Below are 17,533 nucleotides of genomic sequence, written 5' to 3'. Positions count from 1 at the left end.
ATTTCTTGGCGAAGCTTCTGTGTGACCAGAATTCATCAGCTCACAGAAGAGACCTCGAAGATGACATTTTTTTTTGTGAATAGCTATCAATTAATTAATATACATTTCTGATTTGTCGGAGGAAGTCTTACATCCTTATTAAAGGGAAGCTTTTTGCTCTTTCCCCCTTGTAATGTGGTTATGGTAAAATCATTAAAGGCCAGTGTCGTGTGTACAGCCTTTCTTCCTTAGTTGTTGGCAATGGGGGAAGGGAGGGAAATCTGGGTAGACTTCAGAAAAGAAAGGAAATTATCTAATGCAGCTGAGTGCAAAGCTGGGGGTGGGGGAGAGCAGGGAGAGGGGAATTGGAGGAAGTCTGTGGAGGAAGTAGGTGGGGTCGGGTAAGAGGAGAGAAACCTTAAAGAAACAAACATGTCACAGTGGGGACCTTGATGGGACCTCCCACCATAATAGAACATAATGGTTTGACCTTAGAAACAAGTCTTCTGTCTCTAAATCGGTCCTACCTAGAAGTGTCTGATGTCTAAAAGCATGTGTTATTTTCTGAAGTGCAGCCCTGTGGTCTGGATTCTGAGAATATATAGTGTTATAGAGCTAGCGTGACTTGATTTACACGAGATTCTCCTTGCAAAGTAAAGCCATCCTGCTCCCAGCCCCTTTAAGAAGTCAGAAACTAACTCATGCAGGGCTATCAAGCTTTGATCTTCCAATCTCTGTGCCAGAGGGCATTCTGTTTTCTGGTATGCTATTTACTGGGTCCCCCATCTGGAGTCTGGGGAAGGAACACAGGATAGGCAGGAAGGTGTTTTGCCCGCCCACAGAGAGTCTGCTTGATGGCCATCAGAATATGGTGACATGGGGAGACAAACACCACTGATTTAGGAGAACTGTATACTCAAGCCATGAAATGCTTAAACTGGAGTAAGGCCTATAAATCATTCTGTCTGGTCTCCACATCTGGTGACTGAGGTTGAAGAAAACCAACTCTTCCTCTCGCAGCAGTTACCAAATGCCAATGCTTGTCAGTCAGCACTGGGATGCCATGTCCTCCTTCTATCCTCTACGCTGGGATTTTTGTGTGGCTAGAGCTTGTGCAGCCCTCGTGCATGCTGTCACCATTGCCGTGAGTTCCTGTGAGCAGCTGCTCCGTTGTGCCTGGAAAACACTTTTCCTTGATGTTAAGAACCCCTGGTTCTTCCAATGTCCACTCCTGCCCGCTGTACCATGAAGGTCCCCGAATCACTGACCAGGCAAGGTTATAGCAGGTAAAACAAACAAACGATAAACAAACAAACAAACAAATAAATAAATAAAACCCAGAATGCCGTCAAGTCTGAAGAACTGAGTTTGATCCCCAGGACCCACATGGTAGAAGGGCAGAACCGACTCCCACAAGTTGTCCTTTGACTTCCACACATTCATCACATCATGCCCACCTCATCATGTTTAGACACAAATGCCCATACTCACATACGAATAAGTACATTTCAAAATAAAATAAAATACAAAGAAGTGGAAGTGTTGTTCTCCAAAGTTTGTACCCTGCCAGGGGCCGAGCACAGCCTGCAGTCCAGATCTCTGAATCCCGGATCTATCTGATGCTGTCCCCTGCAGGGCTCCAAGGCCTTTGGTCACTCTGCCCCATCTGCAGCATCTCTGTCTGCCATGCAGGAAAAGCAGCTTTTCACAGAAGCATCTTGGGACAGAAATTTGAGAGCAACATTACAAAGGAGGTCTTTGTTTCTTTTGTTTTGTTTTGTTTTGTTTTGTTTTGTTTTGTTTTGTTTTGTTTTGTTTTGTTTGCTTGAGACAGGGTTTCTCTGTGTATCCTTGACTGTCCTGGAACTCACTTTGCAGACCAGGCTGGCCTCAAACTTACAGAGACCTGCCTGCCTCTTGCCTCCCTAGTGCTGGGATTAAAGGATAGGCCTGCGCCAGTGCCCAACCCACAGGAGGTCTTTTTAAGAGCAATTGCTTGCAGAAATCTGTATGCTAATACAGACAGGTCCCTAAGAAACAGGCTCCAATGAGATTTAGCACTGGGTAAACAATGAAAGGGCCCAGAAACCTGAACTGGAGACACAGCATGTGCCTTTCCTCTGCCTGCTTCAGATTTGTCTTCCTTGCTGGGTGCAGAGTGGGACTAGTGCGGAGGCTCTTCTGTCGAAGCCCAGAAACTCTTCCTCTTGCTCCGAAACTGTTTGATTTACTTCCCTGGCACCCCTACAAATGGAAACAACGCTCGTCTCTATGCTTGCTTCCATCCCCTTTCTCTTCCCCTTCCCTCTCTCCCTCCCCTCCCCCTCTCCCTTCTTTCTTCTTCTTCTTCACCAGTTTTTGCTTTTTACCTAGAAAGGAAATCAGGAGACTAGAATGATCCGGGTTCCTTAGAGTCAGTGGCAGTGTGCGTAGGACCAACAGAGTCCAGTGAAGTTGGGGATGGAGAATTGCTGCCGCTGTTAACTGGAAGCAGAAGTTGGGGGTGCTATCTATGAAGAAATGGAAGCATTGGGTTGTGACTATACCTATTCCAACTCTTTGATGTTCCTTAGATCAGACTTCTATAAAAGTCAGCATAGTGTGGTGATATGTTCTCGGAACCCCAGCTACATGGGAGGCAGAAGCAGGGGGAGGAGCCTCGAACCCAGAAGTTCACAGCCAGAGCAGGTGGGATAGAGAGGCACTGTCCCCCAAACAAAGCAAGAAACAAGAGCAAAGAGAATCGGACACTTGGCTAGAGGTAGCTCAGCAGTTAAGGGCACTTGCTGCTCTTTCGGAAGACCTCAGTTCGATTTCTGATCCCCACATGGCGGCTCACCATCATCTCTAACTCCAGTTCCAAAGGATCCCACAGTCTCAATGTGCACCAGGCTTAAATTAATAAAGATGTGTTACGTACGGCCACAGAGTCTTGGAGAGCCTCCAGAGGTCAGCAAGGACAGCCAGCCGCTCACCCCGACACTCTCTGCCACTCACCCATGCTTTACTGTTAGTTCACTGACTGACTGCTCACTCGGTGAGCATTAGAGCCAATGACTTGAGACGGCTGTGATGAGCAGAATTTAATTAATATGATTTTGAGGTCAAAGGATTAAACTGACTTTTGCAGGAATCACTGTATCTGAGTCATAAGAATCCTGCATATTTAGAGAGAAATCAAATCAGGTCTGTTTGGGCAAACGGGGACTCTCTGATATGTTTGGAAATTCTGATGTTGACGTACTCTTGTCCCCCAGAAACAAAGATAAAGGAAGAGTTGAGTGTGTGTAGCTAACAGCAGTGTGTGTGTGTGTGTGTGTGTGTGTGTGTGTGTGTGTGTGTGTGTAAACCCTGCCTTCCTACTCTCACACTGTGCGATCCCTTCTGATGGGATGGTTTAAAACCCATTTATAATGTGAGGGGATAGAGTTGCCTCCTGTCTGTCATTAACAATGTCCTCCACAGGTAGGTAGGGAACACTGTTGGTTATACAGTAAGTAAAAGCTACGATGTAGCGAAAGTGTCTAGAAATTACCAGAAGAACCGGTGTATAGCAAGTGGATAGTTCTTCAGGGAATGCAATGTTTGTATTTACATGAATAAGAATCAGGGGTCCCTTTGGATCCCAGTGTGTATCTGCTGGTATCTTGTCCTTGTCAGAGCATCTTCCAGACTTTTCTCCACTCGACCCTGTGGACCCGTCTGGATTCACTGGGCAGAGATTCGCAAATCTCTGGCTGAGAAGATAGTTATAGAATGTCTTTTGCAGACTTGGTATTGGCTTGAGGGTAGGTAGGGATGTATTTGCATTTTAAGGATGCATTTTCCGTCCATGTTAAAGACCTGAACCCAAAACCAATGGGATGAGAGTTCTAGAATGTTTTTCTGGAGTCTTTGCAATGCACTTTGCTTCTATTGTGGAAGATGGGACCTGCAAATTCATCTTGGCACTTTACAATACTGTGAGAGGTCTCAGCTTGGGGTCTGCTATCTTAGACTGAATCTCCCTGAGAAAGGTAAGGTCCTTGGCTTTCATATGGGATGCCTGTGAGTCTGCTTGTCTTGTCTAACAGAACACCTGAGAGTGGGTGATTTATTTTTAAAATGCAATAAACAGGAACTGTTTCTCACCGTGCTGGAGGCTGGGAGGCCCGGCGTTTGACCTTACTGTGAACATGGGCTCCCTAGCTGCCTTTCTCCTTCCCCCCAGACATCAGGCCATAACCCCTGAAGCTCCCAGAGAGTTGAACACAAAGCAAGCTGTGCTGTAGACTTGCAGCCCTCCTCCTTGCGACTACAGGATAGGTCTATGGCTGTCCTCAGTATCTGCCGGCCTCTGTGTCCCTTGGGACATAGACTGGGCCAGCCTAGGTTGCTTGGTATGGAGCACCTTACCCCATGTAAACAAGAGTCAGAAAGTTCTCCAGAACGGAAGGGTCCGTCTCTCTCCCTTCAGGACTCCCATCATGCATCACGGCAGTTATTTCCTCTCATACTCTCCCACTACAAGGCCTGATCATGGATGTCCACGGTTCTGAGGCTCTCTCTCTCTCTCTCTCTCTCTCTCTCTCTCTCTCCCCCCCCCCCACTCCCCGAAGGATGACTTCCTGCAGCCCTTTCAGTGAATCTGCTGTTTTCTCCCTGACACTGGTAAGGACCTTCGTGGGAGAGGGCAGAAGATCAAACTGTCAAACTAACCTAACACTGCATGAAGCTCCTTCATCAGGGAGGAATGGGCCTGAAGCCTGATTACCTTTAAGACCTCATCTGTTAGTTCTTTCACTGAGGGCACATCCATAGCAACCTGATGCCCCAGAAATGCTACCACCCTTATTTGAATGCACTCCAAGTCTGGTGTTTTGTCATTGACCAGGACTCTGGAGAAGGTGTTTTGAATCTGAGAGCAGGGACTGCTCCCTCCCTTCTGAAGCTATTTATACTGCTCCTCTGAGAGGAGAAATCATAGCTTTGGTAACACCCAGGTCCAGAGGTAGCCATACCCTCCTGGTACAGCGCCTTGTGTTGCACTGAGAGTAAGATCACCCTAGTGGGACCAGAGAGCAATTGCTCTGCTCTGCTCACCATGCAAACAGCCATCAGCTTTGGCAGATTTATCTGTAAATCTGAAGAGGTTTTATAAGCATCCCTGTATTGGAGTTGGGGTAATAGAAGGTTGCTCAGGTAACTATGCCCATGCCAGATGCCCCCTGAGATGTAAACACTCCACTTCATTAGGCAAGTACTAAGGTCAGACGTGAAACATTTCTTCCTCTTTTTAAAATACTTTTAATTATCTATATATATATTTATTTATTTATTGTGTTGTGTTATATGTTTGTGTATGTGTGGTGTGTGCATGTATGTGTGTGTTATGTGTTTGTGTATGTGTGCTGTGTGTGTATGTATGTATTCAAGTGTATATGTTTATTGGTGCGCATGTGTGTAAAGGTGCACGTGGATCTCTGTGCATATTCTTGTGAAGACCAGAGATTGACACGGGTGTCTTCCTTAATCACTTCTGTCTACTGAAGCAGGGTTTCTCAGTTGAACCCAGCCAGTCTAGCTAGCCAGCATGCTCTGGGTCTCCCTTGCCTCCTCCCCTGCTGCTAGAACCAATGTGCGTTTCCATAGATAGAAAGAAGATGGGGTGGAGGAAATCCAAAAGGAGACCTGTGTGGTTACAGCACAGACAGAGAGTGAAGGAAATTGGGTACAAAAAGAAAGGGGAAGGGGTTGAGATGTGTAAGGGGCAGATGACTGAGATCAGCTCTGAAGCTAACTTTGCCCCTTTCTCAAGAAGACTCTCCCAGACTTGCATGTGATCTGTAGACGTGGAGAGGTGTTCTTCAGGGCTGGCTGAGTTATTTGAGACTGACATAATGCATGTACTGGGAGCAGCCAGCCTGGAAATGTTTTATTTAATGCCCAGTCCTGTTCCAACAATGTTCATCCCAAGCCAACTGTACTCATATTTCGGAGGTCTACATAATGGTGTTTCCTTAATGGTTCATGAAGCTGCACGTTCCCACAGCCATTTCAACCCTTAGTAATGATCTTGGTGGATGGTAAAGTCTGGGAACTGTGCTTGAAGCTGTAATCTTTTATGTCTGTCAGATTTAAAAACAAAAAAACAAAAAAACAGACTTACAGGAATTAAATGATTTGCTCCGAGGTCTCGTCAGCGTCTGTGAGAATCAGTTCGATCGACCAGGAAGAAATGAAGATATTCTAAGTAGAATTGTGTGTGCCTCCCTTTGCCTATCAGGCGATTTAAACAATGGAGCCCAAACAATTGGAATTTCCCCAGAAATCTTATCCTGGGTGATAGAAAAGTCTGGAAGTCTGGTGCCAGCCAGACATGGAGCTTGTCTCCCAGAAACAGGTCTCATGCTGTTTTGATAATTTGGCAGAGCCCCTTACAGGAGAGACTGAGCTGAGGCAGTGGTGATGGATAGACCACAGCTTGGCCCGGACTACTTGGTTCTGCATACCTTTTAACCCAGCGTTAATGCTTGGACCATTTAATACAGTTCCTCATGCTATGGTGACCCCCCAACCATAAAGTGCTCACTGCTACTTAATAACTGTAATTTTCCTATGGTTAAGAATTGTAATATAGTTGGGGATTTAGCTCAGCGGTAGAGCGCTTGCCTAGGAAGGGCAAGGCCCTGGGTTCGGTCCCCAGCTCCAAAAAAAAAAAAAAAGAAAAGAAAAAAAGAAAGAAAGAAAGAAAAGAATTGTAATATAAATATCTGATATGCAGGATATGTGGACCCCATGAAAAGTCATTAGACCCCCAGAGGGGTCACGACCTAAAGGTTGAGAACCACTGTCTTATCCTCTGTTTAAGCCTAAACCTTGTACTAGGACCCTAAAAGCAGACAGGGGGATCACTGACTCTCTTTGCTCGATTTCCCATATGGCCACACTGGAAGAATAGTTTTACCTAACTTTTTTACTTGGCCTACTGAGGGTGGGCAGTCAAACCTCAGGGATGCCAGGGTCAGACCGATTGTAATAAGCCTGGCACACTAGTCTTACACATCTGTTAACCCTACACTGTAATGCCCCCCCTCAGAAAACACTTCATACTTAACCAACATAACATCACTCCAGAGTTAATCATGAAACTGACCCTAAAACTTAGATTATACATTAAGTTTCACTCTCTGGGGCCCCAACAGCTAAACCCCATGGCTAGGGGTGGGGCATGGAAATGAAAGGAAATTGAATAGAACACCAGGTACCTTCGCCCTGACCTGAAGCTGCCCGTAAGCATGTCACAGAGTTACCAGACCACAGAGATACCTAACTAGCTTCCTGGCTCACTGAATTGGTTGTGCTGACTCAAATAAGGGGAATCTATTGGAGAGGTAGGGGATGTGGGATGGATGTGTGTTCAACTTTAACAAGTAAAAGTTTGGAAGGAAGAACTGGAGGCCGGATCAGAATAGTTTTAGCATTTGTCAGGAGCTTACTATGTAGTTTGGTATCTATGAATATTTAAATGGGTTTATGCTGAGTCCCTCACTAACATTCACTCTAATTTATTTAACAGTCTTACAGAGTTGTTGCCATGGCCTCTTCCTCCTCCTTTTTACCTTTGAAGCCATTACTTTTTTTTTAAGAACAGCATTGCTAAGAAATTATTCCCAGGCATTGCGTGTCACTCAGTGCAATCCAGTGGTTCTTAGCAGCTTGCTCACTGTTCTCCCATTTTGCAGTAGAGGAGCAGTTGTCAAACTTCCTAGATTGCTTCCCTCTCTCCCATCATTCCCCATCCCCAGTCTCATCTCCCAGTAGCTAGACTCGCCTTACATAAATATAAATGTCCCCAGACTGCCTCCTCCAGGCCTCAGAGCCTCCAGCAGCTTTGCCCTGCGTTCGTCATAGGAATCACAATCTCTGTGGCCTAAGAGAACGTGCAAGCCCAGTGGCTTCAGACTTGAACGTGGATCGGAGTTAGAGCATGCAGGAAGCCTTGTGGAAAGAGGTCACAAGTGCATCATGGGAATCTACATTTGTTTTGAGACAGGGTCTCATTTTTCCCAGGTTGATCTTTATCTCAGTGTGTAACCCAAGGGTGTCCTTGCATGCCGCCTACTGAGATGCATCCCTGCCCCAGCTCTGAATTTCTAAACATGGGGTTGGTCCAGGAGACACCCTTTGAGAACCATTGGTGAACCTCTCATGACTCTCGTATTTGCCCCGGTCTTTGTTGGCTATGCTCCAGCTACACTTTCTGCCATTGCTTCTCTTAAGCCAGTCAATCTCTATATGTGACCTGAGTGCCAAGGAAAATAGAAGTTGCTTCTTGAGGGATAGAGAAAAGGTTGAAACCTTACAGAGCTTAGTTCTGCCTTAGAGAAATAGACTGTGTCTGTGGTATTAAAATTTCACGGAGATATAGTATTGGGGCACAGGGAAGCAAAATTTTTTAAGATTTATTTAACTAATTTTTTTTGTATATGAAAAACACTGTAGCTGTCTTCTGACACACCAGAAGAGGGCATTGGATCTTATTATAGATGGTTGTGAGCCACCATGTGGTTGCTGGGTATTGAACTCAGGACCTCTGGAGGAGCAGTCAGTGCTCTTAACCGCTGAGCCATCTCTCTAGCCCTGGCTATAATGAGGTAAAAAAAAGAAAAGAAGGCAGGCAGGCAGGCAGGCAGGAAGGAAGGGGAAGGTTAGGAAGGAAGGAAGGAAGGAAGGAAGGAAGGAACAGAGGGAGGGAGGGAGGGAGGGAGGGAGGGAGGGAGGGAGGGAGGGAGGGAGGGAGGGAGGGAGGAAGGAAGGGAGGAACCTTGTGCAGCAGTGTCTTGAACTGAGCAAGTTTTTGTCTCACAGCCTCTGGCCATCTTGACTTTCTCTTTCTGGAATGTTCTTGTCTCAGATTTACCAAGGCTGATTCCTCAGCATTACCATCTCAGATTAGATGTCAGTCTCCTCAAACAGCCCTTTCCTAACTGCCCTCCTACAGCAACAACTCTCCCACATCTCCCTGCTTCCTGTTTGTGTAGCACTTGCTGATCTGAAGTCATCCCATGGGTTGGTTTTCTTGCCTCCTTCACTCAAAAGCAAGGCAAGAGTGCTGTGACTGTTCAGGACATGCATCACTGTTGAGTCCCCAGACTCTATTAGAAAGTTCTAGAGGATGAGAACCTGCTGTTCTTTGTGGGGACACGAAGGTGTGTTTGTCACACAGCCCATAGAGACATGGGGCTGAGATTTGAGTCAAGGCCTGCCCGAATGATGATGCCTGGGAGAAGAATGATGTCATGGTTACTGACTGGGCTTGAGGATGACTATGGGCATCTGATGGCCATTTATGGAGCCAAGACTTTCCCAACGTTTTCTCAAATCACTGAAAGGGCTTCTTGCCACTTTATTTTTAACCCATGACTATCACAAGCAGGAATAAGGAGAGTGAGTGTGAGACCCCGGTAGTCTGGGATGAGTGTCTGTGTCAAGGGCTATGGTGACAACATCCTCCCCTTTTACAAATTCAGAGGCTGGGGCTCAAAACCTTAACCAAATTCCCAAGGCTGCAGAACCTGACCACGAGTTTGTTACACCTGACTCTACTGTCCCTTCACCCTTAGAGTGTGAGCCACCACATTCTAGAGCATTTCCTTCATCTCAGGACAATCTTTGGACATGGATACAGAAGGCTTTTTCTTGGTCACAAGCCTATCCCAGCCTGGAAAGTGGGGAGATTACTTAAAATGGCACATCTCATGAATCATAAGTTAAATATAGGTAATATCTGGTCCCTTCATCTGTGGCATGAGATTCAGTTGTCTGATATTCATCTGCCCAACCAAGTGTGTGATCATTGTGTTGGACCCAAGAGAAGGGCCTGGCTCAAAGTCGGTCCACTCACTTGAAAGGGATCAGAGGAGCAGTGCAGAGAACAGGCAGAACACACCGCATGGCGTGGGAATCAGGTATGCTCCTGGTCAGGAAAAGAGAGGAAACAGTAGCAGCTTATTCAACTAAAGAAGAAAAACATCCTTACTGTCCCGAATGCAATTTTAATAAGTAACTTCCTATTACGTTTGCAGCAGGAATGTCTGTAGCAGAACTCAGATTGTCTGGCACACAAAAGGAAAGAAGCTGTAGCAGAACAAAACAGAGAGCTCCACAGATAGCGGATTTCCCACCAGAACATTCACGGGCTGCAGGGACAGCATGGCTCACTGGTTCCCAGTCCTGGCTTCCGAGACACTCTTGGCCCAATCCACATGATGAGAACATCTGTTTATTTCAACAAGGCACTTCAAGGCTGGTGAGACGGCTTGGTGGGTAGAAGCATTTGCTTCCCTATCAACCTGTTCCATGCTCGAGACCCACGGGATAGAAGGAGAAAACTGACACCAGAAAATTGTCCTCTGACTTCCATATGTGTGCTATAGCTTGTGTACAGATACATGTGCATGCACGCACACACACACACACACACACACACACACACACATGATTAATAATGATAATAATAAAAGTTAAAAAAACATGAAAAATCCCTTCTTGTGATAGAATTCTTCCCTGTTCCAATTTGCTTGCCAGGGCTCCTCCTGCCTGCCCCAGGAGCTGTTGTAAAACTGTTTGGTGCATTTTTCATTGACTTTAGGGTCATAAAAAAGATGAGCCTCCAAGCCGGCCAGATCCACCCTGACAGACCACTGCTGTTTGCTGAAAGCTTGCCAGGCAAGATCTACATTCACCCACTTGATTCACCCTGGGATCTCACTACATAGCCCAGGCTGGCTCCAAATAGGTGCTCCTTCAGCCTTGGCTGAGTGCCAAGACTACACGCGTGTTCAACCACGCCAACTCTGGAATAGTTTTACAACCTTAATTTCTACTCAATTAGGACAGAGTGAATTCAGTTATTGCACACGAGCTCATATATATAAAACGCTACATGCTTTTTCCAGTCTAGCTCTGTCACGGATTGTTTCAATTTTAGTGGTGGGCAAGTACGTGGAATCTATTCAATACTGAAAGTGTCAAATTCAACACAAGGCTTCACAGCTTCTGTTTGGAATGCTAATTCTAACTGGAGATGAATTCATTTAAGCTGTATAATCTTTGGGTATGGTTCATTTTAGTGTGTGGTATTTTTATTTATTTCCAAGTTTTTATGATAGAGGAAAATTAGTTTTAATAAGTGGAAAGAACAATGCATGCCAGAGCTGGCTTATGTGTTTGTTAGCTTTAACTACTATTTTAGAGAATTTTATAGTAAGTCTGCCAACTATAGAAAGAGTTCTCTACCCTACCTCCACCCCCAACCCCAACCCCCAACCCCAACCCCAACCCCCAACCCCAACCCCAACCCCCACGCCATCCATCCCAGAACCAGAAGTCCTGACACAGTCTTGCTGTGGAACCATAAAGAGAAGTCATATCAAAAGTGAACTCACTTGCAATGTGGAATTGGGACCCACAAAGTTCATAGTGATAGTATTTTGACTCAGATTACACCTTGGGATCCTGTCTCAAAGTGACAAATAATATCCAGGTCTGGTGGCACATGCCTATAACCCAACATTTGGGAGAACGACAGGAGAAATTAAAACTATAGGGACTTCAAGGCCAGCCTGGGCTACATGAGACTCCGTCTTAAAAAGAAAACAGGACTCGCAGCCAACCGTTGAACTGAGAATGGGGTCCCCGATGGAGGAGTTAGAGAAAGGACTGAAGTAGCTGAAGGGGTTCACAACCCCATAGGAAGAGCAACAATATCAACCAACCAGACCCCCCCAGAGCTCACAGGGACTAAACCACCAACCAAAGAACACATATGGAGGAACCTATGACTCCATCTGCATATGTAGCAGAGGATAACCTTGTCAGGCATCAATGGAAGGAGAGGCCCTTGGTCCTGTCAAAGCTCAATGCCCCAGTGTAGGGGAATCTCAGGGTGGGGAGGCAGGAGAGAGTGGGTGGGTGAGAGAGCTCCCTCACAGAAGCAGGGGGAATGGGAATGGGAGAGCGGGTTTCTGGAGGGGAAACCGGGAAAGGGGATGACATTAAAATGTAAATTAAAAAATATCCAATAGAAGAAAAAGGAAAGAAAACAGGAACCAGGTAGAGTGTCCCATGAGTTTAATAGCAGCACTCAGGCGACAGAGGCAGGCAAACCTCTGTGAATTAGAGGTCTGCCCAGTCTATACAGCAAGTCCCAGGCAACCAGGACTACATACTGAGATCCTGTCTCTAGAAGGAAGAGGAGACGGGGAGGGACAAAGGGGGAGTAGCTTTAGAAGGTTACATCAGGGAGCTCCTTGCTCCTTTCATCTTGGGGCTCCGGGGCTAAGAGAATGGCCCAGCTCTCACCCAGCCTACGGTCTTTGGAAGCATCTATTCTAAAGGAATCCATAGCTGGAGAAGAAGGGCGGAGAGTGTTAGGATCACACAGGTAATATAGAATATAGAGCTGGCTTAACCCCAAGCCTGCACTCTTTATGCTCGGTCTTTGTAGAGATTTCAGAACAAGGCCTCACTGTGTAGTTCTAGCTGCCCTTTGGAAGTCGCAGTGTAGAATAGGCTGGCTTCAAATCTACAGCTGTTTCCTTGTCACAGGAATGTACGACACCAGCTACTTCAGCTGCTGCCTAGGCAATGCGTGCCATGCATTAAGCCTGCGGTCCTCAGCCTTCCCAATGCTACAACCTTTATTGTAGTTCCCCATGTTGTGGTGAGCCACCACCGTGAAAGTGTCTTCATGGCTACTTCATAACTGCAATTTTGCTTCCGTTACGGATCATAATGAAAGTATCTGATATGTGACTCCTGTGAAAGGGTCACTCTGACACCCAAAGGGGCCACAACCCACAGATTGAGAACCAATGCATTCAGCAAAAGTCTATCCATTTCACAGCAGTGCCTTAGAGTGGGGTATGACTTGCCTACCATTGCCAACCATGTTGCCAGAGGCCAGGATCAGACATCCCAGACCTGTACGGCTCCTAAACGGAGAACTCCTCTTCTCCTGGCTTGCCCTGTCCTAAATGGCTAAAGCCAACCCCAGCTTATGTTCTCACCTGGCCAGAGTGTGGTCAGAACTCTAGATTAGTCACAGGGTCGAGTGACTGCAGAGAGTTTACACAAAGTGTTGCCTGATTCCCAGAAGTATGGACGCAACCACGCCCATCCAGCCCCATGGCCACCCCCTGTGCCTCGCACTTTAGAAAGCCACACCAGGGGAACAAGTGTCAGAATGGGGCCCATGCTGGCCACAGGGGAAAATATTTTGTTCCCTGGATACGGCCCTATGTGTTGGGTGAGATTTCCTCTCCCAAGACGCAGCCCTTCCAAGGGGAGGAAGTGAGAATGGGAGAGAGCAGGAGAAGTGGGGAGAAACTTGCCAACTAAACAGAACAGAAAGGCAGGGCTCGTGAGAATGGCACGTGCTCTGTTTTGCTGCTCAAGGAGAAATCCTCACTATCTTGCAGCAGGCCATCAGGTTGCAGTCTCCTTGGTTACTAGAGGGAAGATCCCAAGGGACAGGACGGTGGCAGCACATCTGTTTGGAACCTGGCAGTTCCTTAGCTTCCTTTGCTTAGATTCCTTATCTCATGAATACATTCAAGATATTTGTTTTGGGAGTTTTTTTGTTTCTTTTTCCGTTTGGGGGTTGTTTGGCTAGTTTTGAGACAAGATCTCTTGTAGCCAAGGTGCTGGCTTCAAACTCCCTGTGTAGCCAAGGATGGCCTTAAAATTCCAGCCTGGGATGGTCAGCATGTGGGGCCACGTCTGGTTTACGTGTTGTTGGGGACTCCAAACCCAGGCTTTTGTGCCTGTTAGGAAAGTATTCTACCAACCAAATTACAGTCCCACATCCACAAAAATAAATAAATAAATAAATAAATAAATAAATAAATAAATAAATAAATAAATAAATTTCAAAGCAACAGGCAAAGGAAGCATTGAGTGAATTGTACTGTAGAAGGGGGTAAAATATCAGGCCAGGAGCCAGAGATGAAAATGGGGTTCATTCATTCATTCATTCATTCATGTATCTTGTACATGTTTTCTGGCACCTACAGTGAACTGGCTACCATCTAAAAGACTCAAAACAAAAAGCCAATGGACAAGAGACAGTTTTTCCTCCTAGAGCGTGTATGAATGACAGAGCATTTGACATGGGAGTGGACTCTCTCTGGTCAGAAGCTTAGCAGTGAACCTACCCACAGATGCAGTAAGACACACCTGTGCTGTTGCAATGACCTGCGTCTACCAAGCTCTGTGCCCAGCACACAGCTACCCTGATGGCAGGTGGGATTGTCACTGTTTGAAAGATTCTATTTGTAACCATTCGAAAGTTGAATTTTAGTAAAGTGTGGCTTAGATATGGCTGTGTACATCTCTGAGTTTCTGGTATTTAATCTTCATCACGTGGTCTCGTCAGTGGCCTGCACATCCTGGACATGTAGGTGATTATTACAGTGTCCTCAAGTAGACCCCGGGTTACTACTCTGTGCTGTGCTGGCCGAGGTTTCACAGCCTGCCCTCTGGGACAGGAGCACCGGCTTGTGGCGTTTGCCAGTCTTTGTGATGGGGATATTCTTACCAGGTTGAGAAGCGGTGACCCACAGTCTGTCGCTCCCCTCCAAGTTCACTGAACACGAATGCCCTCAGTAGTAGAGCTGTGGAAGGTAGGTGACAGGGCAATGGAGTATTGCAGATGCCTTTGCCTCAAGCTGTGCATTGCACTGCTCCTATGCATGTACTTAAAGGACACTAGATGTGTACTTTAAATGTTGCTATTATTTGTGCCTAATGGCCAGCAGGAGGATGGTTGCTGGGTTCTCAGGCGCTGCTGTGACTGATCCCATCACACAGCCTCTCGAAAAGGATTTCTTCTCCTCGTCCCTTACCTGCTGCTGGATAATTTTGTTTTATTTTATTTGTTTGTTTATAGAGGGGAAGGGCCATTCTCCTCTTCACATCCTCGTCGTCTCCTAACCTGTGCTCTTCTAGTTTTCATTTTGTTTCATTTCACTGACATTTAATTCCACGATAAAACTTCAAAGGGACGCCGCAAACCCACTTAAAAACACAGCCTGCATAGCAGCAAGACATGTTCATGACTGTGTGTTGGTAGCTTCTAGACTGAGAGGAATGTCTCTTCTGTGACGCTGTGGATGAGGCCTGGGTCTTGAGGTTCAAGTTTCTCTGGACTGAGTCAGTAGTGTACTGGCAGGGAACTTGCCCGGTGACTGAAAGGCTCTGGGTTCCATCTCCAGTACAAACATGCAAGCAGGAAAGGAAGAAATGAGGGGAGGAGATTATTTTTCTAAAAGCCCAAATGAACTTAACTTTTCCCCCAGTTTGGTAAACTTTTCTAAATCCTTTGCCCCAGTGTATTTTCTACCAACTAATAAGAGAGGCTGGGACTCTGGCTCTAGTGCAGTCCGTTTTGACTAATTGTGAGTCCCCTGAGGACTTCTTTAGCCTGTGCTTATGTGTGGATTGCAAAGAACAGACAGATTGCTAGACGCCAATCGGAGGTTAGAATGCAGTTGAGGAAGGGAGGCAGAGTAGCGGTGAGGCATGTGCTCAGAAAGGGGGTAAGGGGGTTTCGGGTCCACTGAGGTTTATTTGTGTTTCGTGTGACGTACGTGATCTGTTTGTCCTGCAGCGGCTCAGGGTCAGGTTTGCTGTGCTTGCTATACGGGCACGAAGCAGTAACCAGAGCGTCTGTACATCACAAGTACAGCCATTCATCTGGAAGAGCCCTTCCCTGGACAGCCCATGTCATTACTTTTTAAATTTTTGAAAGACGCTCTGCCCCTGCCTCTCCCTATTGGCTGTTTTTCTCAGGAAAGGAGAAAACAGTTGGCAGAACTAAAAGTTTCCAGACCACAGGCTGTCTGCTTCTCAAATAACCCCAACGCCAGAATTTCCACTTTCTCCAACTCCGCTGTGAAGGAGCTAACCTGCGCTGCAGACCTGCCGCAGTGTTCCTTGGTTACGCCTTGGTTACGCCTTAGTTACGCCTTGGTTACCCATTTGTGACTTTTCCTGTTTCCAATATTTGTGCCTTCCTTGTCCTTTTCTTCTCTCTCATTCTTTTTTCCCTTCTTGGACTCATTGGTACTGTACCACAATGTCTAAAAATACACCCTAACCACTGGTTTTCAAGAAAGAGGATCTGCAGAAATAACCTAAGTGACGCTGTGGCCATGAACTCTTGATAGTGACTTCTGGGCCCTCAGGAGGTCCTGGTTACAGAAGCACCTTCCAACCCTTTCCAGGGAGAGAGTGCTTCCCACCACACGTCCATCTGTGACGTTACAGCCCCAGCCTTGCCCTTTCTTATCATCTGGTGAGCCCCTTGTTGAGTTGGCTCAGTCTCTCATTAGCTGTGGGGACCTCAGTGAGTTACTCTCAAACTCTTAAGGGTCCAGCTTTCTAACAATAAAAGAGAAAGCTGAAGCTGTTTGTTTCATGGGGTACTTGTGAGAACCCAGTAGACAAAATGCGCGTAAGCATACATGATGTAGGTAGGCCTGGGGAACTGACTTGAGCCTGAATTTGATCCTCACAACACTTTTTAAAAAAGTCATGCATGAAGCTGAGCATTACAGCACACACCTTTAATCGCAGTACTCTGTACTACAGAGACAGAGACCGGTAGTTCTCTGTGAGTTCAAAGCCAACCTGGTCTACATAGAAAACTCTTAAGAATACAGAGAGTCCCTGTCTCAAACAAAACCACAACCCACGACAAAACATGTACGGCAACCCATACTTGTGATCCCAAGACTCGGGAAACAGATGGGTGGAACCTTGCGACTTGCTGGTCCAGAAGCCTAGCCTAATCTGGATGCTCTGGGACAGTGAGAGAGACTGTCTCGAAATACCATGCTTAGCCTTTGTCCTCCCTCTACATACACACATAGACACATGTACCCACACTCACATATGTGTGAATGTGCATACGCACATACAAAGAAGCATGGTGAGAAAGATCATGTGTGTCCATGTGACCTAAGAGTGAAACTGAAAGAGTCTAGGAACCCAAGTGAACTGTAGAAGTGAGGTTGGGGTAGGTGTCTTAGTCAGGGTTTCTATTCCTGCACAAACATCATGACCAAGAAGCGAGTTGGGGAGGAAAGGGTTTATTCAGCTTACACTTCCACATTGCTGTTCATTACCAAAGGAAGTCAGGACTGGAACTCGAGCAGGTCAGGAAGCAGGAGCTGATGCAGAGGCCATGGAGAGATATTACTTACTGGCTTCCTTCCCCTGGCTTGTTCAACTTGCTTTCTTAAAGAACCCAGGACTACCAGCCCAGGGACAGCACCACTCACAATGGGCCCTCTCACCCTTGATCACTAGTTGAGAAAATGCCTTACAGCTGGATCTCATGGAGGCATTTTCTCAAGGGTCCTTTCTCTGTGATAACTGTAGCTTGTGTCAAGTTGACACACAAAACCAGCCAGTACAGTAAGGGAGAAAATAGGGGAGGGAGTGTGCTCAAAACACATCATACACTTGCATGAAAATGACCTCTTGAAAGCCGGTACCATGCCCAATG

General features: G+C 46.4%; 1 protein-coding gene across 4 annotated transcripts in view; it reads left to right on the top strand.

The window, feature by feature from the left end:
* Nucleotides 1-17,533, top strand: part of Frmd4b (FERM domain containing 4B) — a 326,374-nt gene that overhangs the window by 167,995 nt on the left and 140,846 nt on the right.

The sequence above is a fragment of the Rattus norvegicus genome, chromosome 4 (genome assembly GCF_036323735.1).
Source record: "Rattus norvegicus strain BN/NHsdMcwi chromosome 4, GRCr8, whole genome shotgun sequence".
NCBI classification, from domain to species: domain Eukaryota; kingdom Metazoa; phylum Chordata; class Mammalia; order Rodentia; family Muridae; genus Rattus; species Rattus norvegicus.
The sequence above is the reverse complement of the archived record's forward strand: the minus strand, read 5'-3'. Positions and strand labels throughout refer to the sequence as shown.